This window comes from Crocodylus porosus, unplaced genomic scaffold, assembly GCF_001723895.1.
Source record: "Crocodylus porosus isolate Cpor-Errol unplaced genomic scaffold, CroPor_comp1, whole genome shotgun sequence".
NCBI classification, from domain to species: domain Eukaryota; kingdom Metazoa; phylum Chordata; order Crocodylia; family Crocodylidae; genus Crocodylus; species Crocodylus porosus.
The window spans coordinates 4,119,797-4,147,017 of record NW_017728927.1 but is presented as its reverse complement, the minus strand read 5'-3'; the positions used below and the strand labels follow the sequence as shown (position 1 = coordinate 4,147,017).

The window sequence follows — 27,221 nt, the reverse complement described above, 5'->3', positions numbered from 1 at the left end:
CCTAGCCCGTGCTCCCTGATCATGATCTTGGACTGGGGGGCTTGGAGATCCCTGCTGCTGGGGCAGGGAGACTTAGTCCCCGCCCACACTTAGGTGGTGGAGTCTGCCCTGGCAGCAGACAACTTATGGGGACAGGGAGCAATCTCTCGCCCCCTGGCAGCTGGCTGACTGGGAGCAGATTTTCTTCCGTCAGGCATCTACATGAGAACTATTGTGCAGCAGGGCTGTGCAAAACACCATCATTTTGTTTCAATGTCCATTTTGTCATTTTGAAGGGACAGTGTTTTGTTTTGTCATTTGTTTCATTTTGAAGCACTCTCCCATTTTGTTTCATTAAAACGGTTTCGCTGTTTCAACACGTTTTGACCTTTCACCCATAGACTATAATGGGGAACCATGAAAATACCTAACACTGTTATTTCTTGCCTGATTTAGATGAAAATTACAGGGATGGTAGCCGCTTCTGAGCGCATGAAGCCTGCCAAGTTTCAAGGAGATAGCTGCAGAGATTTCTAGGAAACTACACCTCAGTGTTTTCAAAACACAACTCCTAACACTTGCTGGCAGTGGCAGCCTCCTCTCATCCGGCATGCAGATCCAGGGGCTCGCACCCCTGGGAAGAGTCCAGCACAGCCCAGCAGCCCTCCCGGGGGTGTGAGCCCCTGAATCTGTGCCCCAGAGGAGAGGAGATTACCCTGTTGCCTGGGACTGTCTTTGGGCGTGGTCTGTGCCCAGTACTGGAGAAAATTGCTGCCTCCTCTCATCTGGTGCACAGATCTGGGGGTTCACACCCCTGGGAGGGCTGCCAGGCTGTGCCAGACTCCTCCCGGGCATGTGAGCCCCTGGATATGCGCGCCAGATGAGAGGAGGCTGCCACTGCCGCCTGGAACCAGCGCTGAAGCCAAGTAAGTCCGGCTTCAAAACTTGAAACATTTTGAAATATTTTGAGTGCCCTCATTTCATTTCAAAGCAGTTTTGAAGACTTTTGTTTCATTTAGATTTTGCTGTTTCTAGCTTGTAATGCCTTGAAACAGTTTTAAAACGAAACGTCCGTTTCGGAGAATTGAGGTACATATATGTTTTTAATAAATGTCACGTACACTTTAGTTTACCTACCTAATATTATCCTGACTGGTTTCATAGAATTAATAAAGGAGATTGTAAGAAGGAGACAAAACAGTGGCAAAGATAACACACTACCAGGATAGATTCCTGTTGTCACAAGCACTAAAAGTTGTGCCAATGAGCAGCAGGGAAATACTGACTTTTTAAAGTACAGGAGTTTAAAACATGGAAAAGTTCAGAAGCATGACACTCATTCAGCGTGAGTGAGCATTTGTGTTAGAGAGTTTGAGACTCCTCCCTGAAACAATCAGTGAGAGGAACCTGAAAAAAGATGGTAGAGTAAGAGCATAGGCTGAACGGTGGGTTGCTATTCACCTTGGGGTGCCAGTATGGTTCCTAGTCAGACAAAATCCATCTTGAATCAAAAGAAATATAAAACCAGTGTGAATTTTCCCTGTGTTTTGCATTTTTAAATGTATTTTTAAAAATATTATCTCTGTCTTTTAGATTTGGTGAACTGTACATTTTAATGCAGGATATCAGATTTTTTCAGTTTGTACCATAATAATTTCCCTTGTGCCATAATAATCCAGTAAATAATTTCTTCCAAATCTTTTGGGGTAGCTGTAAGAACCCAGCTTTATGCTGGTGCAGTTTTAAGTGGAATCACTGCTATTAGTGATGTAAAGCTGGAATGGTGCAATGCTGGTCATGACCTCTATTTGCAAACCTCAGCCTCTCTGACTAATCCTCATAAGCAAGTAATGAGGCAGAATCCTTAGATAGTATGAGGCATAAATGTACCTGAAAGAAAAGGTAGGAGCATAAAAAAATCTTCTTCATATGGATGAGATTAGCTGGTAATTAAAAAGTCAACCAGTTTGATTTAAGAGGTGGATTAATTAGATAAAACACCAGGAAATCTAATTTACTCAGCAATTTATTTTTAATCTGAGTCAAGAAGATTTTATCATGGTTCCTATGAAGCCTGTAGGAACCAAGTCAGATTTAATTATACTCCTGTGTAATGACCCACATCTCTTCAGTTTTATACTTGTTATAATTCATTTTGTTTATAAATAGATGTACATTTAGGATCTGGGGTCCCTGCCTGGACAATATGATAGGTCAGGTGTATTAATGTTTTTACTGTAGGGGGAGACAAGTTTTTATATTTTAGGCTTGAAGTGTAATTGGTTACCAGATGTACTGAATTTTCCCAGTTACCCTCCATATATCGAACTTCCTTCTGTGTTTATGCTATTAAATGTTATAATTTATAACTGTTTTAAATTCCTCACGAAAAGGTTTATGGCTATCTGATATATCGGTCCCATTCAGAAAGGCACTTGAGCATGTGCTTGAAGCTAAGCATTAGCTTAAAAGTCTTCCTGACCTGAGGCCTAAATCGGGAATAGATACATATGCAATGGAGCATATGTTTATAGATAGAAATCAAGTCCTAGTGAAAGTTTTGAACCTAAATGCAATTACATTTTACATGGGATTAGACAAAACTGTACAAGTAACTAAAGGGTTGTCTCTGTGGGAAAGCTCAGGAAAATTTATCCAAATGAACTTTTAAAATGGATTATCTAAACCACATTAAACCCCTGTGTAGACACTGCCAATCAGTATTAAAACAGCTATAATTCAGTTTGATGTAATTTACCTAAGAAATGTATTAAACCAAAACAAATTAAGGCCAACTTGATTTTGAATGAGAGTGTCCACATGGTGATTTAATACAGTTTAACTAACTCACTTTAACACATTTCAGTTAATTCAGATTAATTTTTGTGTGTGTATGTAACAGAGCCCCTGCCCCATTACTAAGAAGGGAGGACAGAGCCTGGGGGCCCGGCTGGTCAGACCAGCCCAGGCACAGATCCAAAAGGGGGGATAAGACTGGAACAAGCACTTACCCCAGAGGCAGCAGCAGCAGCAAGGAACCACGCAGCACCTGAGATCTTCCTTGCCCTGCAGCTGCCTGAGATCGCCCAGGACAGGGATCACTGTGGCAGCCCATGGAGGCAGGTGACCAGTGGCGGGGCAGGGGGCAGAAAGCCCTATAAATACAAGCCCTACAGGCTGCAGGGGGAGGAAGCTCCTTGCTGAGGAGTAGCCAAGGACTTCTGGACTGCCTGGGAGCTTCTGGAGAGACTGTGAGAGCCCTCAGGAGCCTAACCCGGGAGGAGGCTGCCCTGGTTGGTTGCCAACCTTCCCCCAGACGTGAGGGGGAAAGGGATAATGTGCTACTTTTCTCTGTTTAGTGTTATTTGATTGCCTAGGAGGGAAGAGTTTTGGTTATAGCCAGGGGGCTTTTCTGTTGGTTACAGTTTACTACTGGTGACTTGTATTTGGGACTAAAGGGGTGGTTTGGCGGTCCTGTTGGTGCCTGAGGGGCACGTATCAGCCTTAAGCACTGCTGGGAATAGGCTTAAGGCATCACAGCAGAGTAGCAGGCTCAGAAACTGGAGCCCAGAGCTGGGGTGCGGCATGGGGGCCGGTGAGCCCGGAGCTCAGAGTACAGTAGACCAGGCCCGCAGCAGGCTGAGACGAGGCTGGGAACCAGAAGCCAAGTCCGGTACAATGGGCCTGGGCTGTGGGACCCCACCAAGAGAAAAAGGGACCGAGGCCGGCAGGGCTAAGTCCTGACAAACATATCCATATGCCCCAGATGTTGTCTAGCTCACAGACCAGGGGCTGGGACTTAGTTTGGGAACCTCTGGGGCAGCCTCCCTTAGATACTGAACACAACATCAAGTTGTGGCTGGTGAGAGAGGGCAGATTACCCTCAGGAGGGGAAGCCAAGCAGGGGCTGGGTGGCCTCTAGCAGTTGTGGCAGTCACCCCTCCTCCCCTCCCCTGGGATAGTGCCTTGTTACAGTGCCCCTGCGACAAGTAGATACATTCTTTGGCTTTCTGTAGATGATACAGAGTCTGGCAGCGTAATGGGCAAGTGAGATGCTTTTTCACATATGAGCTTTGTCATTGAAAGCGTTGTCAGAACTTTTCTTACTTTAATATCTTTTTTAGCTGTGGACAGATCATCACAACTGACACCAAATTAGTGCTGGGTGAAGTTTCTGATGGATAGTAAATTGGCTGAAATGTGGTTTTAGGGCAATCAAACTATTGTGAATGGTTAACTCAAAAAATTGGTTGAGAGAATTTTCAAAAATGTTGAAACATTTCAGCTTTTCTATTTTGAAAAAATCAATATTTAGTATTTTGAAATTAAGCTAATTTTAAATGAAATTGGTGGACTGGCAAAGAATTTTATCCCAGCTTATTTATAGGTAGCTTTAATTATACTATACATATGCAACCTTCTGACCAGTGTTTTTGTCTTCACTAAAGACTCCAATTGCACGCTGAGGTTTGAGTATAACATATTATTTCACATTAAACTGATGTGACTGAGACATGATTGGCCTGAATGACAAAGTAATAATAAACAAGAGTAAACCATGTCTGACAGGCAGACCATTTCTGTAAAATCAGAATTGTTTATGAAAATGGTTGGCTTGAGTAAAGAAGTTATTGAATCCTGTTAGTGATGAGAGCAGATTGCTCACTTAAAAATGCATCTCAGGCTACTGACATAATAATAATAGATTTTGTAATGGTTTCAAACCAATCTCTTTAAAGGGATACTCAGAACTGTATAAATCAGGTATTAATTTATGTTTATGCTGCCATTTGTTTGCCATTGCCAATGATTGATTTAGTCTGACACTTCTTCTACCCAGTAATTCATGACGATTCCTTCTTTGCTCCATTACTCTTGTTGCCTAGGGATCAGGCAAATGCAGCTATGTCTACTGGTGTAACCTCAGCCCAATGTTACATCTCTAGCAAATAACCACACCAGTATTCTGCTAAATCAATGGCTCTGGTGTTCACAGGTTTTCAAATTACATGGTACATACAGTTTGCCTTGAGAAAAAGCAGACCATAGCAGCACTCATCACCCCACCAGTGTGTCTCAGTACTGAACTGGAACTGTAGCCATGTACTGAGGGGAGGGGAGGCCAGGGGAGACTTTTTCAGTTTCCATGCCCATTCAGTAGTTGGCCTCTTTTTGTATGAGAGATCTAACAAAAGGAAGCCCCTGGAAATATTTTGAAGACAATATGATATAGCAGTCATTAAGGTTAAGGTTATTTTTTATGTATTTTAACGTATGAACCATGATTATGATATATACAATAGGGTATGATATTATATTTCACTCTGAGCCAAGATTACCGCATCAAAAAGACTAATTTCTTCGAAGTCAGGGAGAAGTATGAACAGAATTGATTGGGAATTAAAATTTGAATAGAGATATGTAAAAGAAAAATAGGAAGATCTTAAAGAAGAGGTTATTCACTGATCAAAAAGCCATGATTCCACCAATAAGAGGACAGGTCTAGCAAAACACCTGTTCTCATTTAGTAGCAGCAATTAGAGATAAAAATGAATGTAACATAGAGAAATAAAAACTATAGAAAGTGATCAGCATAAATTTGAAGCTATTAGTTATAGGAAAATGGATAGGGGAAGCTAGAGATGTTAGGGGGGATTTTTACTACAAGGTTAAAGAAGATTATGGAGGTGTTGAACCCATCTGTGGGGTGCTGCAGAGCACTGAGTTTCTCCTTGCTCTTTTGCAGCTTGTCCCAAGAAACAGAACAAGGTTTGTCCAGGAATGACTCCTTATTCCTGCAAGCCTCAGCTCTACTATCCTTATACCAGACCCCACAACTGCAGCAGCAGAATTTCTGCCAGCTCTAGGTGGCTTCCCTTTGGGTTGTGAAAGAAATGTAAGGTCCCCCTAGACCCATTCCACAGAATGGGTGAGCTTGGAATATCACTTACCTAGAGATCACTCTTTCCACAGACAATCAGTAAGGCAATAAGACAACAAAAGGATTGATGTTGTAGGATAAATTATCATACAAGCAAAACTGACCATAAGTTTGAAGACGGAAGAAAAAGACAAGTCAAGTTCCTTCACTGTTTTCCGGCTACCACCTAGCCCAGTGAAAGTCTCACCAGTGTCTGCAGAAATCAGTCTTCCCACTAATTCTACCAGCCCTCACTTCTGGGGACTTGGCCCCTTCTGCAGCCTGGGGAATGCAAAGACCCTGGCCACCTTACAGACAACCCCTTATAATACCTCATGAGTGTGGAAAATCCTGCAGAAATGTATCTCCCTGGATGTTCTGACATTCCTCTGTCCAATGGGCCATTTCTCTTGGATGCCTTCCTTACTGTGCAGTTGTTTTTCCCATTACAAACAGAGCAACTTGAGTGCCCATCCCACCAGAAGCCCCTTCTGTCTGTGACTGGGGGGTGGCAACTGTGACAGAATGGCAAGAGATTTAGCAGTTCCTCCCAGTGCCTCTTCCTTCAATATGCATCCCTCAGGTCCTTGGCTAAACCATGTCCAAAATCATAAAGATGTATACAGACAGTATAACATAACCTATACAGTGATAAAAGCAGCATAAATGGGCTATGAGGTGATACATGCCAGATCAGTGAAATGAACAGAAGAAAACGTTCATGGGAGCCCATGAACCCCAAGACCATAGTGAGGTATGTGACTAAGGGAGTTCTAAGTATGGTAGGAACAAAAGAAAACTAAGCAATGGTGTAGATGTTAGTCAAGGGAAATGGTTAAATGGTCAATAATGTAGAAAAGGCAGAAACATTCAGTAATTTTTTTTCTGTTCTTCAACTGGAAAGAAAAACCCAGGGTAATAGACTTGTATCACATAAGGAAGAAGAAGTGATGCCTCTACTTTAGTAACTTAATGCTGATGCTGAAAAATGACCTCCTTAACTTCTAAACCAGCAGGGTTGGAAAGCTGGTACCCAAGATTCTCAATGGCATTGCTGGGGAGATCTCTGGATTGCTGGTGTTAACCAGTGGCAAGTTCTGGAATACAAGTCAACCTCCGAAAGACTGCTAGTCTTATACAGCAGAACCTGGATCCTTGTAGGGTTGGGCTCCTTTCCCTCCTGCAGAGATGCGGATTTATTTGTGAGCTAGCCATGGACTCCAGGCATGCAATATTAACACCTGTGGGTAAAATGGAGATTTGTCTTCTCTCAGGTGGCAGTCCAGTCCAGCTTTCTCTCCAGTGTTGGCAGTGATTTATGTGAACAGCGGAAGTGTGGACAGTATAGACAGAGGAGAGAGAGGTGTAATAGATGGTGTGTGTGTGATATATGGCCCATGCATAGCTGAATCCACCTGCCCAAAATCCCAGAAAAAGGAGACATAGAGCCACGTTCATTTTCCTCGGCTCCCTTCTTATAATAACATCTCTGGTATATACTAGCTACAGGCTGGGGTGAGGATTCTAGCTCTGTTACTTTTGCGGAGATTTGTTTGTATGAATACCCTATTGTTTTTCTCAAGATTTGATCCTCATAAATAATTAAATCCTGATCTTCTCACTCTAACACTATTTAAAATTTAAATAGACTAGCATTGAGCTTCTTGCATATCTGTTCCTCACTAATATCTCATCTGGATAGTAAATGATGATGATTCATTGAACTTTAAGGTCAGTGTTCTCACAGCAGGGCTAGAGAAGCAAATTCACCATTACTAACTAATGATCTCTCCACATTTTTTTTCTATTTTACTCAATCAGTTAAAAAAAATCGAGATCAAATAGCAATAATTTATGCAACAGTGAAGCTTGGTCAGACTAAAATTGGCCAGTGTAATGAGCGCAGATCCATAAAGGAATAAGGATGAGAAAACCGCCTGTTCCCCTTATCCATTTGTCTATCCTTTTTGCTTCAAAACAGTTTTTGACACATCTAGTGCTGAAGCAGAATGTACCATGTAAAATTTGCTACCGTAACAAAGGCTATAATAATTTTTTTACTTGCTAAACTCCATCATATTTAAAGGCTGGTAATATCATGAGTCATGACTTGAAAACTAACAGAGTAAATGTGCTTAGTTTCTTAATGTTACCTACTATTTAAAAATTGTTGCCTGATCTTGCAGTTTTCTTCTGGTGTGTAAGCATGAGCAGGCAGTCCTTGAAGTCAAGAAAGAGGCACAAACTCAGTAACAACAAAACAAAGGTGCTTGTGCATGTGATGGAAGGGCCCTTTTATAGTGGTTTAATTGCATCACACTTGACAAGAAATTAAATCGTAATACGCTGCTGCACATCACACTGTTCAGATGCAACAGCATATTGTGATGTAAATGACACTGTGATGTAGCAAAATAAAATTCATCCTGATGTATTTTAGTCTGCTGCGTAACAAATTGTAGCTATACATCCATCCCCCAGCCCTCCCGGGCTTTCAGCACCTCGTACACCATCCCCGCCACCTCCTCTGGCTGCCAGCACACTCAGCTTGCCCCTGGGGCAGCACAGGGAGCTGGGCATCTGGGTGTGCTTGCAGCTGGAGAAGGCAGAGAGAGGACTGTGTGAAGCTTCAGTAGCCAACTTGATCTGGAAGTAGATTTGCCCGATATGGGGACTGAATCTCTGACTCCGAATTGAATTGGGAAACCAATTAAAAGCTCCAAATCACTTTGGAAAAGATTTAGCCAATTCAGTGATTTGGCTGTAGACTAAGCAGGCAGCTGACTCAGCTACCTTCAGCTGGTAAGATTGTTGGGGCTGGGGAGGAGGGAGGGAGGGGCTAGGGCTGGGGCATGCTGCCCAGCTGGGATGGAGGGCATGGGACTCGGGGGTCCCATATGCAGGTGCAGTAGTGCTCCGAGTGAGGGCTCTGGCCTGCTGCCATTTGCCCAGCCAGGGTGGAGAGGCAGGTGGTGGGATGCAGGTGCAGCTTGTGCTAGGTGGAACAGAGAAGTGGTAGCAGGGCATAGCCCCCACTCCCGGTGCTGCTGCACCCACATCCCATGCTTCCCACACCCCGCAACCCCAGCTGACTAGCAGCGCAGCACATACCCCTCCCCAGCCTCGGCTTGCAAGAGGCCACAGCACTCACCTCATCCTGGTTGGTGGGCAGCAGTGGGGCAGAGCCCCCTACTCCTAGCACTGCTGCTCCCACATCCCATGCCCCCCCCACCTTCATTGGCAAGCAGTGGCAGTGCCCACTCCCCCGCCCCAGCTGGCAAGTGGCAGCAGGGCAGAGCCCTCCTCCCAGCACTGATTCACACCCCACCTCTCCAGCTGGCCAAGTGGCAGCAGTGTCTGCCCTGGCTTGCAAGCAGTGGCAGTGCCTGCCCCCCTGCCCTGGCTTATAAGTGGTGGCAGGGCAGAGCCCCCACTCCCAGTGCTGATGCATCAGCTTCCTGTACCCCCCCTGCTGATGTGGGCACAGCAGCACTGGAAGCAGGGGCTATGCTCTGCTGCCATTTACCAGTTGGGGTGGGAGAGGGTGGGCACTGCCACCACTTGTCAGGTGCAGCAGGAGGGTGTGGGATGCAGGCACGGCAGAGCTGGGAGTAGGGGCTCTTGCATGCTGCCGCTTGCCAGCTCAGGTGGGGAGGCGGGCGCTGCTGCCTTCCAGCCAGGGTGGTGGGGGTGGGATGTGGGTGTGGCACTGGGAGTGGGAGCTATGCCCTGCCACCACTTGTGAGCCAGGATGGGAGGGGGGAGGTAGGCGCTGCTGTCACTTACCAGCTGGGGTGGGGGGTGGGTGCTGCTGCCGCTTGTGAGCTGGGGTGGATGCTGCTGCTGCTTGCCAGCCAGGGTTGGGGGGCATGGGATGCAGGCGCATCAAAGCTGGGAGTAGGGGCTCTGTGCTATCGCTGCTTGCCAGCCAGGGCAGGGGGGTATGGAATGCAGGCACAGCAGCACTGGGAGTGGGGACTATGCCTTGCTGCCACTTGCCCCCTTCTGCCCGGAGCAACTTGTGCCCGCATCCCGCCCTCCTCTCTCCTCGGCTGGACAAGCAGCAGCAGGACACCCCCCCTCGCTCCAAGTCCTGCTGCGCCCGCATACCGCTGCCCCGGCTGGGCAACTTGTCCCAGCCCCAGCCCCAGCCCCAATCCCTTCCTCTCCCAACCCCAACAGACTTACTAGCTGGAGGCAGCTGTGAGCTGCCTGTTTAGTTTATGGCAGAATCTCTGAAGCGGCACTGAATCTTTCAGATTTGATTCGGACGAATCAAATCAGGACAGTGATCCGAATCTCTGAATTGAATCACTGTCCTCCAAATTGGCTGGATTTGATTCTGAAGCCAATACTTGCCACTTTGCACAGTCCTAGGTGGCAAGGATAGTGCACTGGGTGCTGGAAGCCTGGGTAGGCTCAGGGAAGGTAAGGCTTGGTGGGCTTCCAGTGCTCCCTGCACCATCCCTGCTGCCTTTTCTACCTATACTCCACTCATATTACTACTGCTGATGATTCAAAGGTTTTGTTTTCCTGTTAAAAGGAGCTTCTTATCCAAATACCCTTAGAGTGAGGGTGATAAGAATCCCTTCTCATCTGGCAGGAATTGTCTGTGGATATGCTGTACACGAAGACTAAGCCAGGAGAGAATTTTTTGACAAGACACTGCAGCCTCCCATGTGTAGGTTTCGTCCACAGTCAAGTGATAGATCACTATCAGTTGGTGCCCTTGTATATAGGTAATGTCACTCTTCAACAAGTAAAAATAGCTGGCTAAAATCCAAAACTCAGGAATGCGACTTCCTACTTATTTATCTCATTTGGTTTGTTACCGTCTTTAAAATCCCATTTTCTCAGGTAGAAGTTAAAATGAGAAAAGCATGGATGCCAATAATTGCTATTCCCACTGACCCCTGTCTAGTACATTCTTTTATTTGTAAGGAACAGTGACAGGTCCATCACAGAGTCAAGAACTAAGCCCTGATCTCTTCAGTCTTAAGGCAGTGCCTTAACCATAAAACATCATTTCTTTTTAATGTTATTACATCACTTACAACTCCAGTAGCACAGTCACAGCAGACATCTAGGGTGAAATGCTGGCTCCACAGAAGTCGATGAGAATTCTGTTGTTTCACCTGTAGTGTTTATTTTCTCAGCTAATAACACAGCTGTTTTTATAGCAAGCTGTGGCTTTTTCTTCTTCAGCTCTAGACTTTTTCTCAGCCCATTTTTCATTTCTGTGATGATCCTCAACTCCTGGGATATTCTCTTGAGTGGTATATAGACTACATATGCATAAAAACACCAGAGGCAAAGGTTTTAGCTCACTACATGTAATTTACTTCCACATTAATTTGCAATTTACTAGTGTGCGGGGCTGCAAGGTTTTCTTTCAGATCAGTCACCACCATGTGCAGACAGTAGTGGAACTTAATGAAAGCCCCCCGCCCCAGTTTTGCTGTCCATATTTTCATCTCCCCCTTTTCCTTTGTATAAAGACTAGTATTTAAATTTTGTCCTTGCTGCTTGGGCAACATTTCAACACTGGCAGTCAGTGTGAGTGGGGATGATCCCTTTGGTCTGCATTAAACAGCTGTGTAAGTTGCCCTAATAGCTCTCTAGGAGACATGCTGGAGTCCCAGAAACATATTTTAGTTGGTAAAATCCAGACAGTTCCCTCGTGCATTTTGTAATTATTTTTAAATAAAGTTATTTTGGGGTCAGGGAGCAATAATCAAGTTATCTGTACTTGGAACTCTTGCCAAAGTTCACAGGACCTTGCTTGAACACAGTTTAGTATTTCATAGGCCTTATAATTCATACAAAAAAACTTTGCTTCTTTTATAGTAGAGTTATTTAGTGACTTTTTTTTTTACTATGAAGTCTTCTGTGCTTTTAAATCTTTGTTTTGTACATTGAACAGCTGTGAATCTCTTGTACAACTTAATATCTTTCCACTAATTAGAATTTGGGATCAAATGGTGGCAATATTGAGGGTTGTTAGTCCTCAAAGCCCAAGCCCAAATAATCACAGTGTTGGGAAATTGCAGAGCTTTCTGCTAGGTACTGGTTTACCACCCAACCCCACTTAGTTTCTGAAAATTACATATAAAAACTGCAGATTCAGCTGTTAATTTCAAAACACCTGGACTATATTACTGAACAGGTAAGGCAAACAAGAGGATATGATGCATATAGATCATGGCAAACAATAACACCACAAGGTGAGGGATAACCAACAGAGAGTGAAGTAGACCCTCTGCTCACATGGTGGCCCCACAGAAGCTGTCAGCTTGATGGAGCCCCTGCTGCAGTTCTTCTTAGGCAGTACTGTGGCAAGGGAGGGGGGCAAACGGGGCAACCACCCCGGGTGCCGAAGCAAAGGGTGCCAAGAGGTGCTGCCCAGGTGGGGTGGGGTGTGGGACGGAGCAATGAGTGGAGATAAGGGGAGGGCAGCTCCCGCTGCTGTGTGTGCTTCTGGGCAAGGACAGGAGGGATGTACCCCTGGATCTGCGCACAGGACAAGGGCAGGCTGCCACTGTGGGCTTGCCCTGGGTGCCAAACTTCCTTGCTACAGTACTGCTCTCAGGATACTGAGCACTGCAAGGATCAAAGGGTGGGTAATACTTTACCCTCGACGGAGATGACGGGGTTCGATGGTCACCCGGGCTGAGGTCCTGTTGCTCAACAATGCTCCCTCCTCAAAGCGGCACTATAAATACTCTCTCCTCAGAGTAGCGCTTAATCCACCAGGACATCAATCTTCTCACAGTGAAAACCCACTGCCCAGATCACACAATTCCCTCCCAGATTTGCTCACGTATACACAACTCACTCGCACACTATTCCAGACGCACACACCACAGTCGCACGCTCCAGTCACACAATCCTAATCAACCATTGTCTCACAGGTGCGAGCCCCTTTTATTCAAACAAGCCGATCATTTACTAGTCAATCAGTCTCTCAAGAGGCCTATCAATCATCTGTCGATCATCATGCACTTCAGAACTAATGTATCCATAGCAATAGCCTCATATTCACTTAGGTGAGAAAATGATTATATAACCAATACTTAAACTGCACATGCTCCCTTAATTGCGTCAATACTTCATTGAGGTCAAAACGTGAGCTCTTTCCAGAATCTTCCTAGCCGCCTCTTCACTGAGCAGGTGCAAAACTTACCCTGTTCACTTAACCAAATACTTAAACAACGTAAACAACTAGTAAAATTGTGTAGTCAGGCCAGGGATGAGCCATCCAAGATTAACAACATTTACACACGTACTATGAAGTACTATGAAGATTGAAACTCAACTATGCATCAGAACAAGTGAACGAAGTTCACTAAAACATGCATTATCCTTATCTCATTCTTGTGTTTCTGCGGGCACACCTACATGTCACCCTATGTCACTGTAGCAACATGCTACAGCGACATATGATGCGATATGGCTACGTAACGATCACAAGTCTACACATGATCGGCAGCTATTTTGCCATAGTGGTGTGCTCCTCCATTTCAGTGTACAGCTATGTTGAAGTAGTGGCAAAAACCGTGCACTGCATGCATGGCGAGGTACCAGTGTCACCATAGGGTGACGTGTAGATGTGTCCTTCAGGTACTATTTTGCAGCACTTCTTACTATGGTGTTGGGTGTTCCAGTGGCCATATTAATGCATAAGCAACACAAACTCATACCTCGGGTGTCAGATCTTTTCATTGTGTGGACAGATTCTCAGTTTTTAGGGTTCCTAGCTCCCATGGTTGCAAAAAACCAGCAGCCTTAGAAATGTGGTCTGAATTTAATTAGCACAGTGGCATTTGCCTGAGGTTGCATAGAGCCTAAAACATTTGCTTTGAGAGAGCTAAATGCATGATGAATTAATAAAGGCTTATCTTCAAGGCCAACAATAAACTATGGGCAGAAAAGGGCCCCAGGCTACCATGCCTATTGCTCTTGAAGCGTGTGTGGGAGGGGGAGACTCTACAGGGCGAGAAGGATGCCCATGATGTTGCCTCTTACCCCTGGAAGCACAGAGAGGTTCCTCGTACATCTGCCTCTCCATCCATGGTGTCTGGGTGGAGCTGGAGGGCTGCATGTGGAAGTGTATTTAGGACCCTGGATTGCATTACTCCGATTCTGGGTATCTCGGACACCAGTATAATATTCATAAGGCTCTAGTGTAACAAAGGATCTTGTGCTGGGATCCTGATAAGTGATTATGAAATGTAAGACCTCAAGTTTACCTCATGTTTTGGAGCTGAGTTTGGATCTGGGGCAAGAGATACAGTTGTTTGGGGGGGTTTTTTGTTTGCTTTTAGTTTAAGACAAAATACATGCTTTAATATTAAAAACAGAGAACTTCAACTCTAAGAATTTTTTCTTCCTATACTATTCTGCACTATTAATCTATATTTAAAAGAAATTCTGGCTTAATAAAGCTTTTCTCTGGGATCTACATTTAGGTCTGCAGTTGCCTGTTTGTGCAAAGGTTTAATCTACTCAGAATTAGGGGCATTAATCCCTGATCATTTCCATAATAACAGCATTTAGGTATATAAATCCATTTATATGAATCCAGTATCTAACTTGCATTACATTTTATTTGTATTAGGTAAAATTCTATGGGGATCTAGATATTTATATTGCTGGCTTTTCTCTTAATGATGCTGTAATACCTCTTTCCTGTGTAAGGTTCATGGTCTATATATACAACAGTTTTTACAACATAAAACCATAGAGCTGATTTACCACTATCCTAGTTTTTTTCAGGTTGGACTTTATTCATTGGCTGTTAAGCTGGTGTAATGGAATGGAGAATCAGGTCCACTTAATAAAACCAAGCATCTTCTCCATGCTGTTTTACAGATTTGGGCAATACGTTCCTTTTGATCAATGAGAATGCTTTAAAGTTTTTTGAATTCCTGCACTATTGGCTTAGAACTGTTCTGTTCATCATCTGCCCCATTTCCATCTCCAAGCTGATTTTGGATTCTTGTGCTTGTTAATGAAATTTGATGTTGTTTGTTCATCTTAAAATATAGTTGATAATGCAAAATGACACACACTGACTGTATATGGTTTGCAAACTGCTTCTTTAAAATGGATGATCTTGAATATTAATGAAACAGACTTTCAAACAAATTGCCACTTTCTTTCCCTCCTCCTTTTTTCTTAGGTGGGTGCCAAGGGTCTGACAACATAGAAATTATGAAAATAAATCCATTTCATCAAGTGCACAATTAATTATTCATTAACTATTTGAATGGGAAAGTCTCAGTTCTTATAAGAAAATTGTCATTCACCATCTACTCTGTATACAGTGGCCTCTGCTTTGATTTCTCTAGCTGGTGGTTATACATTTCCGATTATAACTTATTCAAAAGCCTGTTCTCTTTTAATTGGACCCTTTTCAGTTAATCAGGCACTTTTCTGTTGCATTTACATGCTGTTTTCTTGAGTGATATATCACATGATGTATTTTTACTAAAGTACTTTGCTGTACAGCAAAAAACCTTGCATTTAGATGATGAGTACGTAGTTAATATTCAGTATGTGGTCTTTGTTATATACAAGAAACTGGGATTGTTTGTTTATATTGCTCAGTGCCAACTTCTGAATGGAAGCTGTAGCCATGAAACCAAAGGTAAATTTAAGTCCAGTCTATATAATCGAAACTTTGCACCAGATTTAGTTAATTTGTATGTGTGTTTGTGTGTACACCCACCCTCCCAGCCAGCTATTCTGGCATAGTGCCTTGAGTCTGTACACACACATTTTCTGTTATAACTATGTCAGAGCCAGCTGGCTGGAAGGGTGGGTGGGATCAGATTTGGTTTGTGTATGTGTACCTACACATATTCAAGTAACTATGCTAAGGGCAGCTGCCTCAGTGGGTGGGTTGAAGGTTATGGTGCACAGCAGTACCTTGCATTTCATCATGGAGAAGGAGAAAGCACATAGAAATTTTTCAGTGAATTGTACTTCCAAACTCAGGGGCTCAAATGGTTTCAAAACTGGGCAAAATGGGTGTCTGTACACATGTGAGGATGCTGCTCCAACATGCCGTAATTATGGAGCTGCTCTAATTAAAGTCCCCCCCTCCATCACCTGCATAACACAGGTAATGACACCCAATGTCCACATTTTCCAAAGCAAAATCTATATAATCTTTCACTGCATAATAGGGGTGCATGAAATGGGCTGTATTCAATCAGGGACAGCAATTCAATTAATTGATTCAGATCACTGTCCCCGATTTGATTTGGCCGAATCTGAGTCTGAAGATTCGATGCTGATTTGAAGAATTAGCGATTCGGCCATAGACAGCTTTAAATGTTTTCTTTACATACTTCTAGGTACCAGTGTGGCTTGTGAACACTGCGATGGTGGGGTGGATGGAATGTCCCACAGGAGCAGGGGGAGGGGGATCCCATGTGCTCAGTGGCGAACCCAGAAGTGGACTGGAAGTACTTTTGGTCCACTTTCCATGGGGGAGTGTGCTGGGGGGTCCCTCCATGCCCCACCAGCTCGGCGATCAGTCATGGGAGGACCCTGGGTGTCCCCCTCCGGACCCAAGAGGCACCAATCACCAAGCCAGGGGGCCACAGGGGGCCCCCCAGCACACTCTCTGGTGGACTCGGAAGTGGACCAGCAATGCTTCTCGTTTACTTCCGTGTCTGCTGCCAAGCATGCTGGGGAGCCCCCCGCACTCCTGTGGGAAGCTCCTTCTGTCCCACCATTGCAGCATTTGCGAGCTGCCTGCTACCTTGAGGTATGTAAAACTTTTAAAGATGTGTCTCTGTCTGAATTTCCCAATCTTTCCAAATCTCTCCAAATTGATTTGGGGGGGGGGGTTTCTGGTTCAATTTGGAGAGATTAAAGGGTCTCCTGATTTGATTTGGATTTGGTGAGTTGGCCACCGAATCAGGCTGAACTGCTGCCAAATTGAATCAGGGACCAAAGCTTTGCACATCCCTACTGTATAATCATCAACCATGCACCTGCTTTTACAGTTAATTACCCTGTCACTGAGCAGAATTTCATCGATCAGTTGTCTCATTGGTGTGAGAGGAGATGACAAGTCATAGGAAGTGAGTTTTCTGTGCTTGTCATGTGACTAATGCTGTTATCTTGATCTTTGTTTTGCACCAGTAAAAGCTTCTTTTTCAAACAAGTCCTGAGCATTGTGTGGTTAGATACATCTGAGAATCAGTAGTGTCTGACTGAGTAAGTGATGCTGAAAATTTTTTAGCAAACAAATGTCTAATCAGTTACACAAAGGAGATCACATACAATGTGCTAATCAGATATAGTGAGGCTATTTCAGCAGTAGTCATGTAGCTTCAAAGAGCAAGAACAGATGCCCAAAGACATGGTTGATAATAAAATCAGAAGCATCCCATTCTATGTAATGTATTCAGTTTACTGTGCTCTTTATCCAATTTGCCATATGCTGTGAGATATAAATTTTGTGTATATGTTCTTTTCTCTTTTATACTCTGATCATTACACCAAAATGTTGAAAAGTTCCTTGAGGGAATGCTAAGCATGTGGTGGAAAACTTGAGAGAACAGGGATATTAAAGATAGGTTTTTACCTCATCCTTGACTATAACACAGGCCATTTAACATGGGGAGCTTACGCAAGTTACATTTTTCATGTGATCAGGCCCCTGAAAGCGCTCTACAACTGTGACATCACACACGTGCACAGCTGCAGAGTGTTTTTAAACTGGCTGATTGTGCGAAAAATTAACCCTTGTCAAATGAGGTATTAGATGAAGGTGCTTTAAAATGGAGTGCCTTAGGGAACTTGTGTTTGCTTGAGGTTTAATTTTTCATACTTGGTGGTGCTGGAAGGAGGGGGAAAGGGAGGGAGCAGCAGAGCTGGCGGCTGGGCCGGAGCTGGAGGAAGGGGAAGGGTGGAATGGAGCCCCTTTGCCTCTTGGGGCCCCCCTGCTACCCTGGCCAGGGTATTGAGGGGAGTTGGACCAGGCCTGTGAGGCAAGGCAGGGGCTCCTTCCTCTACTTCCTGCGTGAGCCTTTTGATAGAGGTAGCAGCAGCAGCTGCTGGCTCAGTTTGGCTTGGTCGGAGCTGGAGGGGAGCAGGTGGGGATGGAGTGGAATGGAGCCCCCTTGCCTCAGGCCTGGCCTGGCTCTCCCCAGTACCTCAGCTGAATTAGCTGGGCAGGATGCTGTGAGGCGAGGGGGCTCTGTTCCACCCTGCTTCCCCCGCTCCAGCTTTGGCCAGGCAAAGTTTAGCTGGGAGCTCAGTGCTGCTCCCTTCCCTCCTCCTTCCCTTCCCACCTCTGCTGACAGCCCTGGAGATGGGGAGAGGGGCAGAGCTTGAGAGAGGGGTGTCTTGGCAGCCTCCTCGGAGCTTGCTGGAGTGCCCCTGTATGCTGGCCAGGGCCCGTACAGGCAGGCGTGAGCCACCCTACCCAACAGGCAAACATCTGTTGGCGCGGGGTGAGGGCTCTAACTCATGGCACTTTTTGTGTAAAGTGGCATGAGTCAGAGTGGGGCCCTAGACATCTGTAGGCACCCATGGGTTTGGCAGTTTTACTAGCGATATAGGTTGGGTGCTGTACTGGAGCAATAATTTGCCAAAGAAACTGCACTATGTAGGCATGCTAGGAGAACGTGAAATTGCTTCTTACTCCCTTCTCGACTCAACAGCCAAAAGGTAGGGTAGGATAAAGGGTAAGAAGTTGGCTTTTCCTCTGTTTTCCCCCAGGTTTCACTTTCTTTTAGAGCTCAGCCAGAATATAAAATTATGGGTAGTTCTACAGTGCCCAGCAGTTGGGGGGGGGGGCAAGGGGGGGTAACAGCTTCAGTCCTTGGTTCTTGCAGAGCTCTTTGGCTACAGACACTCGTCATTTTTCAGGGGGATATTGGAACAGCATGAGAAGCCAGGGATTCATCCAGCCCTCCTCCCCAGCCCAGACTACAAGGGCTGGCAGATGGTGAACTCTTCCAAAGCATAGTACTGTCCATCAGGTGTGTGGCAGTCAATGGGGGCTGACCTTCTTTGGTCACTTGGGCAGCTTTTACCCACTGAGCTCCCTTAAAAATACATGACACTTTCTCAGTTTATCCAAACATCCCCTGTAGTGCTGCTATAGTGTTGAAAATAGCCAATTTTTAAAATTAATTTTATTTCTGAAGGGACCTGCCTGTTGTGTTTTCTATGAGGATAAATTTCATGTCAGAAATGTCAGGGAGATAGAAGGCAATAATAAAACATATTTTTTTCCTGAAGAACAACAGAACGTTCACTTGAAGGCAGACGATCAGAGGACACGGTCAGAATGCATAATTTAGCGAATGTTAAAGAGTAAAACTTGAAATATGAAAGAACAAAGCCTGCAGTTAAATTAAATATCCAATTGAACTATCTTCTTGGTTGCAAAATATCTTCTTGACAGACAATTAGTTTTGGGCAAGTCAAACATTTCAGCTATGCATTCATATAGGGCAATTAAAGAAACTAATCTATATTTGATGTGAGGAAGAGGTAAATTAATTGGAAAGTTTTTGGAATGAATATGAAGGCATAACCTATGCAGGTTTCCCTGCCATGGAAATGGCAAATGCATTGGTAAGAGGTTATGTGATTTTCTAGATGACCTATTTTCCCTTATCTCACTTCAAGATGTCTCTGGAGAGATAATAGTATTGATTTCTGATTAATACTGAAGACACCACTGCCAATTTGCTTTTAATAGCAAGTCATGAAAGCAGAGTGCAAAGGATTGGAAATCTATTGTTGTATGTTGCTTTGCTGAAATAGGAGCCTGAGCTCCCTGTCCATTCAGATCTTTTCTCTACTTCTGTTTTCCAGGATCCCCACCTTTGACTTTGAGCTACCCTTCTCTGACACAAGAAGTCAGCAAGTGTTTATGCCTCCACCAGATTGCCTGTGTATGCCATCGCCTGTACTCTACCACTGCTAAAATCCTCCATCATACTTTCATCCCTGTATTTATTCAATTTCCAGGCCTTGCTTCTAATACCAGCAATGCTTGGGCATCTCATGCCCATTTCTAAACAAGCCTCCATTTAATTCAGGATGCGGTTTGTAATCTTCAAGTCAAATCCTTATCTGGTAGAAATACACACAGACAGTGCAGTATATTTAATTTATATACACTTAAAATTTGGATGCTTTGGTTTTAAATGCCTCTAGGCAATTTCTGCAACTTAGGTTTTCCCTTGCTTTCTCCTGTTTATCTGCCTCCTCTTTGCCCCGTCTCAGCATCTCACAGTTTTGGTGTGAGAATTGGTAGAGCTCACATCTTCTGGAACATCTGTTTCACTTCAAATCTTTGCTGTAAACCTCAGTCCTTTCTTTCTTCCATCCCTTTTCTTTGTCTGTATAGCATTTTTATATTTAAACTTGTAGCTGTGGGTTGCAGTCTTTCCAAAGTGGTCTCAGGTGTGTTAATGCCAAGTAGTGGATTTCTTTAGTCCATAACAAAATCATTGGGCTAAAACAGTCTATTTAAATACATTTTAAATGCTCCCCTTTCAGGGAGTAATCCCAGAAACACTTACCTTGAAGAGCTGCATTTTTTTTGGCCCACATGACCCAGATCACTTTATGGCTTGTCTGCAATTTGCTCTGAGATAAAATATGCATGAAAAATGTCATATTGATTTATAAAGGTGTTTAGGTGCTTAAAGATACAGATAGTGGGATTTACAAAAGTGTCTAAGTAGGTTGACTTGAAGTCATTGGGAGTCAAGTGCTTAACTTCCTTAGTAGCATTTACACAAGCACTGAATTTGATTCAGTAAATATGTAGTATGTAAATTAACAACTGTGCTCTGCCTTCTAAAATATTGGATCACATTATGTAGAAATCTGACACGACTGTAGCAGTTGCTCAGTAATACTGCTTTCCTTCTCAACTACCCTTGTGCAAATCAAGAAGTGAATTATAGCAGAGATAGGACAAAGTGTCCCCAAACCCTTTTTTATTATAACATGGTGGATTTTCAAGATAACTTTCTGATTCTAAGCAAAGGAGGATAGGTATTTTGATGAACAGCAGAGATTATTTTAAAATTGAAAATTTGATTTATACTTTGGTTGTCAAAGTACTGTAGGTAGCTTAAAAGCCTAGATCACTTAGATGAGGGGCAGGCAAAATATGGCCTGTGAGCTGGAATCGGCCTGCCAGGCTATTTCATCTGTGCCATGGGCACCCACCAATTAATTGTACCCACCCAGCTTGCACACCCTCTCCCATCCTTGTGTGCCAAAAGGCCTGACCTGGCCAGGATGCACAGCTTTCAGGTGGGGCTGTTGTTGCAGCTGCTTGGGGGCCTGCTCCGCTTTCCTGGCCTCAGCGGATCCTCCTCCTGTCCCTCTTGTTAGATGCTTTGGAAATTTTACCCTTCATAGGTAAAATTTTATTTTTTAAAGGAATTGTACTTGATCCTTCATGCCTATTTACCCAAGCTCCCAATGTCTGAAAGTTCTGGTTTTAAAAGGACTGCAGGTTTTAAACCATACTTTGTGCTTTTTCCTCATGTATGGCTTACAGCAGTGGTTTTCAACCTATGGCCTGTGGACCCCTATGGGTCCACAGACTGTCAAAGGGGTCTGTGAGAGATGACTGTGATTAATCAAAAGTATGTGAATACCCACACTTACAATTCAAAGAGGAATGAATGACCTCCATTTGAAATTTCCAAAGGAGTCCTTGCCTCCATTCAAAATTTTTTAGGAGTCTGCAAATGAAAAAAGGTTGAAAACCACTGGCATACAGAATACTATTTTTTATTCATCTGAGTACTATGGTATGGCTAACCTCCTTAGGCTTCTCCTTCAGCTTTTCTCTAATCTGCCTGTCTAGGAATTTTTTCCACACCTCATCACCATCGTGTCTGAAAAGCTGGAGGAGAAGCCTACAATATCTATAAAAAGCATTTCTACAGTTGAATGGTATCAGTTCATCACTTATCCCTCATCTTTTGACAGCAAACCCCCTGCTCCCCAAAATGTGTTTGCTCAGTAACCTTAAAAGGGTTCAGTTGATTTGATCCATTTTAGATGGTGAAAACTGCATCTGTGCTGATAACTTGCATGCCAGCTTCTAACTCAGTGCAAATTAGAATAGCTGAGTTATATAAAGCCCTTGAAAAAAAGGGCTTATAATGGAAATGGCAACTGACCATTAACTATAGTGGCACTACCAGCCACAATGATAATAAATTGTTTTGACTTTATGAAATGGTGACATAAAGAAAGCACATTTGGTTTTAGAGCATAATTAGCCCATTATTCTACTTCCTGAATTTTGTTTTATTACTCTTGCTCCTAAAATAAATTTTATTACAACCATGAGCACATTAAGCCATAACAAAGTCTGTCCCATGGGCAAGCATTTGCAGTTTTAATATATTCTTTGTGTATGTAAGACAAGCTATATATTATGTGACATGTGCAAGGACCATAAAACCAGCCAGTGATTGAAAATGCTAATATATCACTGTAATCACAGCTCAGAAATTTGTGCAGGTTTCCACTTTAAATCCTTACTAAGTGAACATATTGCCAGATACATCAATGCAACTGTATAATTTTATGCTTTTGAAGGTTTTTAAAATAGGGAAGATGTTATACATTCTGTAAAGCTTTTTAGCTTACCAGAACCTCTTGCATTGTTTTTCCCTGCTAACCAGTCTGATGCTCCAGTCTGCTAAGGTGCTGAGTTCTCTGAATGAACACAAAATGAAAGTTCACAGCACCTCTTGCAGCTCAGCACTTTGCAGGGCCAAACCCATCATGGAATATTGCTGAAGTTAAGCTGCTGTCTCTTCAGTGTTAGGACAAAGTTGTTCTAGGAAATATGTAGGTAGTTTGTGGCTAGTAACCATGTCAATCCTCTGAACAACCAGACTTCAGAAGTTCAACTGAAATAAAATAACCCCTAAACCCTAATCTCAGGAATCCCTTCCTCAGACTCCTGGCAGACATTACACTTAAGATGTGACTAACCCATTAATCACGTCTTCAGTAGGAACCCAGCCACACATTCAGGCAATTAATGGCATGTCAAAATGGGAAACAAGCCACAAAAGTATTCCTCAAAATATCCATAATATTTTTTGTGGCTGGTTTCCACTGCACTTTAAACTTAATATGTGGCAGGGTCCCTGCCATGCAGCCTGACGCTGGCTGCAGGTCTGGGCTTGGTTTATAGCTCCCCATGTTGGCAGACTGACAGCTATGTGGTACAGCCCTGCACGGGGCTGAACCCTATTGTTTTCAGGGTGTCAAGTCAAAGGGAGCTTGTCAGCTGAGCCTTGGGGAGCTGCAGGGTTGCCTGTGACTTGGTGGGTTGAATGCCTTGCCCTGTGGTTCCCATGGAGCTGCAGAGCAAGGTGCTTGACACCTCCTGGAGATAGAAATCCTAGGATTTGGGAGAGGTTTTGTCCTCTGATCCTAGGGTCCTTGTATCCTGGGACCTTTTAAAAACCATATATGCAGCTCTGCTGCATGCCTGGTTTTCTGACATCCCTGGTGCATTGAGATCCTGGGATTGGGAACTCCCCACTCCCCCACCAATATCTTGGGGTCTTAGTTGCCATGAGCTTAAAAAGCACATGTGCAGTTGGGCTGCACACAAGGTTTTCTAACATCCTGGTGCATGGGGTTCTGGGACTAACTTCAGTATGGTCCAGAGGCTGGCACTGACAATCAGCTGATTGTTGGTCCTGGCCTCTGGACTGCACAGTGTTGGGCTGTGTGCACCTGGCTTTTAACTTGCTAGTGCAGAGTGAGCCCAGGATTATGCTCAGGGTTGGGGATCATGATTCCTCGTTCCCCTTGTACTGGCAACTAGTATTGGCATGATTAGGATTTGATCCCCAATCCCAAAATTGCATGCCCTGCTATGCACATGTGGCATAGCAACAGGCATAGTTGTTGGGATCAGGGATCAGATCCCATTCTGCCATTAAATGAACTTGTGCCACAGGCCTCAGAAAGGAGCATGTCCAGAACTAGGGCTTTAAGTAGCAGGCCATAGCAGTGCCCTATTTCTTATCGTAAAGATTTTTTCTCCATATTTTTAAAGCCTTACTATGCCTAAGGAAAGAATTTGTTTTAAATACCCCTTTGCAGCATGCAGCCCTCAAGCGCTGCTCTCTGGGTGGCTTGCATTGGTACTAATACAGTATGACTGTCTGGTTAGTTCATGCTGTTATACACTTTGACTGCTTTCATATGTCAGTGGTCTCCAAACTTTTTTGATCACGCACCCCTATCAGTAAAAAAAAATTTGAGTATGCACACCCAATATATGTATATTTATATAAATATAAATAGAAGTTCTAATATTTTCTTCCTGCACCCCCATGTGCGCACACCCCACTTTGGAGACCACTGTCATATGTGTCCACCCCCATGCAGATGTCACGGGGGCAGGGAATTGCATTTTTAAAGAACCAGGTTAATCATAATAGTGGCTTGGACAATGGGGTCAGTACAGATTACAAAACATGATGAAAAGGCATGAAGTGGAAAGCAGTGCTAATAGTTCAGCATTATTTGTAACAGGCATGACTGAATAAATGATGAGGAAATATTATTCCTGACCAGCTTACACGGAAAGGCAGTTATTTGAAATAAGAATATGCCAAGATGCTACTACTGTCTGTACTGACTTGAGGTTACCGGACTCTGGCAAACATATATTTCCAGTTTTTTGTTTCTTTGTTATTTTTTAAAGCCAGAATGGATGGCTATGATCATCTAGTCTGACCTTCTGCATAACGTGGACCACAGGACTTTCCTAAATGAAATCTAGCCGCAAGCCTTACAGCTCTGCTTGAACACTTGGCTTGACCTTGAAGTCCTTGTACACTCACAACTCCCACTGGAAGTTCATGCTGCCAGACTACTCTCTGGAAGTACAGTTTATTATAAGACTGGCAAATGCCATAATACTGCAGAAAATAACATTTACATACACACACACATGCTACCCCTCTATGCCATGTTTATAGATTTGGAATAAAAACCTTTTCAAATGATGGCAATATTTTTTTCCTTTTCCCCCTGAGGTAATGAGTATAAAAATTGTTAGCTCTGCTAAAAACAGTAGAGTTATCAACTGTAAGTGCAAAATGTAACAAAGAGTCGATTCTAGCTTTATTTTTGAGAAAAAATCCCATAAGGAACAGTAACAAAGTGGGGGAAAAGGATGGAAGGCAGAAGTCAGCCACCAATCAGAAGCTAAATTCTGCTTTCATTTCATTCTGTGGTGCCACTGAATAACCTTGTTACTCCAGGAGCAACAGAGTTTGCTTTGATACTGGGTATTAAGAAGAATGGAGCGTGAAAATATCATCTTGTACTCGGCAATATTTTGTCAAGAATCTGTAACCAAATTCCGAGGTGGTTCAGCCCTCTACTCCACGATGCTGGCTTTTAGTTGTGTAATTGTAACAACTCTCCTGCAAAGTTTGTGCCTGAAAACATTCCCTGAGGGCTTAGTCCTCTCCTTGGTTCTACTCCATGAGCGTGTCTTTTTGGTCCTGATGGAATAAATCTCTTCAGGCACGTCTACACATTGTTGTATGGCGACATTGCTACAGCACCATGCTTTAGTGTTTTCTTTTGGAAGTATTAAAACACAGCACAGTAACTGCCTGTACTGCACTGTGCTCATGGGTAGATTTCACTGCTACGTCACCGTAGTGCAGCGTTTCCCAATGTTTTCTGCCCCGTGGCACACTGACCTGGCCTTGTCTGCCCCACGGCACGCCTGCCAAATGTGGGGAGCAGGGATAGGGAGCAGCCAAACACCGAGCAGAGGGCTGGGGCTATTGGGGCGGGCGGGCCAGGGTGCGGTGGCATCAATGCCTGTAGCCATGGTCCCCCAGAGCCATGCCCCCCGCCCTCCCCAGATTCTGCAGCACACCTGGATGTGGTTGACAGCACACTGGTTGGGAAACGCTGCCGTAGCGGCATACGAAAACGCAAGCATGCCCCTATGGCGACATAGCTGCTGATCAAGTATAGACCCACACGATTGCTGTGCCATGCAGCATGCCATGTAGCATGCCGTCCGGCAACATAGGACGATGCGTAGACACACCATTAGTTTCTCATCTAGAGCTCTTATATCACAAGTCTGTCTCTCAAGCTTTTTTTCCTCCTGCTCCCTAAGCATTAGGGGCCAAATGCGGCTGCTCTCTCTTTCATCATAAAGTCCTGCCCACTTGTCACACATTCTAAATCATGTTTGTTGGCCTCAGATGGGCAGTTTCAATTTCTGCAATGACCTTCCTATATCATGGTGACTGGAATGGCATATAATACCCCAGAGCAGATCTCTCAGGTGTTTTTTATGTTACCTATTTGTGTCCAGCTCATATTTATTAGATAAAATAATGAAACCAGTGAGAAGGAAGACAAGAACCATTGGCAGAGTTTGTGGCCTCCTGAGTACTGCAGAACATACTTTAAAATAGCATGTTCTCCGCCGGCAGACTTCCATAGTTATCAGTTAGGAGACTACACGCAGACAGCTCCTGTACAGCGCTACAAACTTATGCTTATGTAAGAGAGCGGTTCATTGTTCAGGCAATGATGAATTCAGGATACATTATGTGTATTATTCTGAAAAGAAATAGAATCATACTAATATTAAGTGAGAGCTGTATAATTTATGCCACGATTACAATGATTTTATAGCTTATTATTATACATGCAAAATTAAAGGGGAGCAAAAAGGTGGGATCCAACATTTCACCTGAAGGAGAGCACAGTTTTTATTGCTTCCATATTCTGTATTAGGTAGGTCCTGCTGAGAGATGATTTGCTTAACTTACTATCTCTTTTTAAGCCAGTAAGGGACAAACAGGCCAGAATTTGGACCATGTTATAAAAATGAATACATTATTCATGAGGAAGTATTGACTCGTGTATTATACTTTGTGTATTCTGCCTTATATTTTTAAAGCCATCATTTATCTTTTTCATACTCTGACATTTTCTAAATCTCACTGAGCACCAGAGCTCACAGGTTGCTGCTCTCATTGGGATTTAGTGGTGTGTTTGACCTTGCCAGCATTCCTGGCTATTTTTATTGGGAAGATTGTGCTTGAAAGAGGTAATCTGTAACAGTTGTCCTTTAATGATTAATGTAATGAAAAAATAATGGAGAGATCTGGGGAATACATCTGGAGTTTTTCAATTAGGGAGCTTCTCACGTTTTAATTAATTATCAGAAAGTTAGTCGATAAGGTATTATTATCCCTTTTAAATATGTTAGGATTTCTTTCCCTACCCTCAGAGA

The 27,221-nt window shown here is 43.7% G+C and overlaps 1 long non-coding RNA gene across 1 annotated transcript; it reads right to left on the bottom strand.

Annotated features, from left to right (window-relative positions):
- Window positions 1-8,158: 8,158 nt before the first annotated feature.
- On the bottom strand, window positions 8,159-21,596 carry LOC109314828. Its single transcript, XR_002102372.1, has 3 exons — window positions 21,454-21,596; window positions 8,353-8,361; window positions 8,159-8,168 (listed from the first exon to the last, which is right to left on the bottom strand). It is a non-coding gene; the product is annotated as an uncharacterized LOC109314828 (long non-coding RNA).
- Between the last annotated feature and the right edge of the window lie 5,625 nt (window positions 21,597-27,221).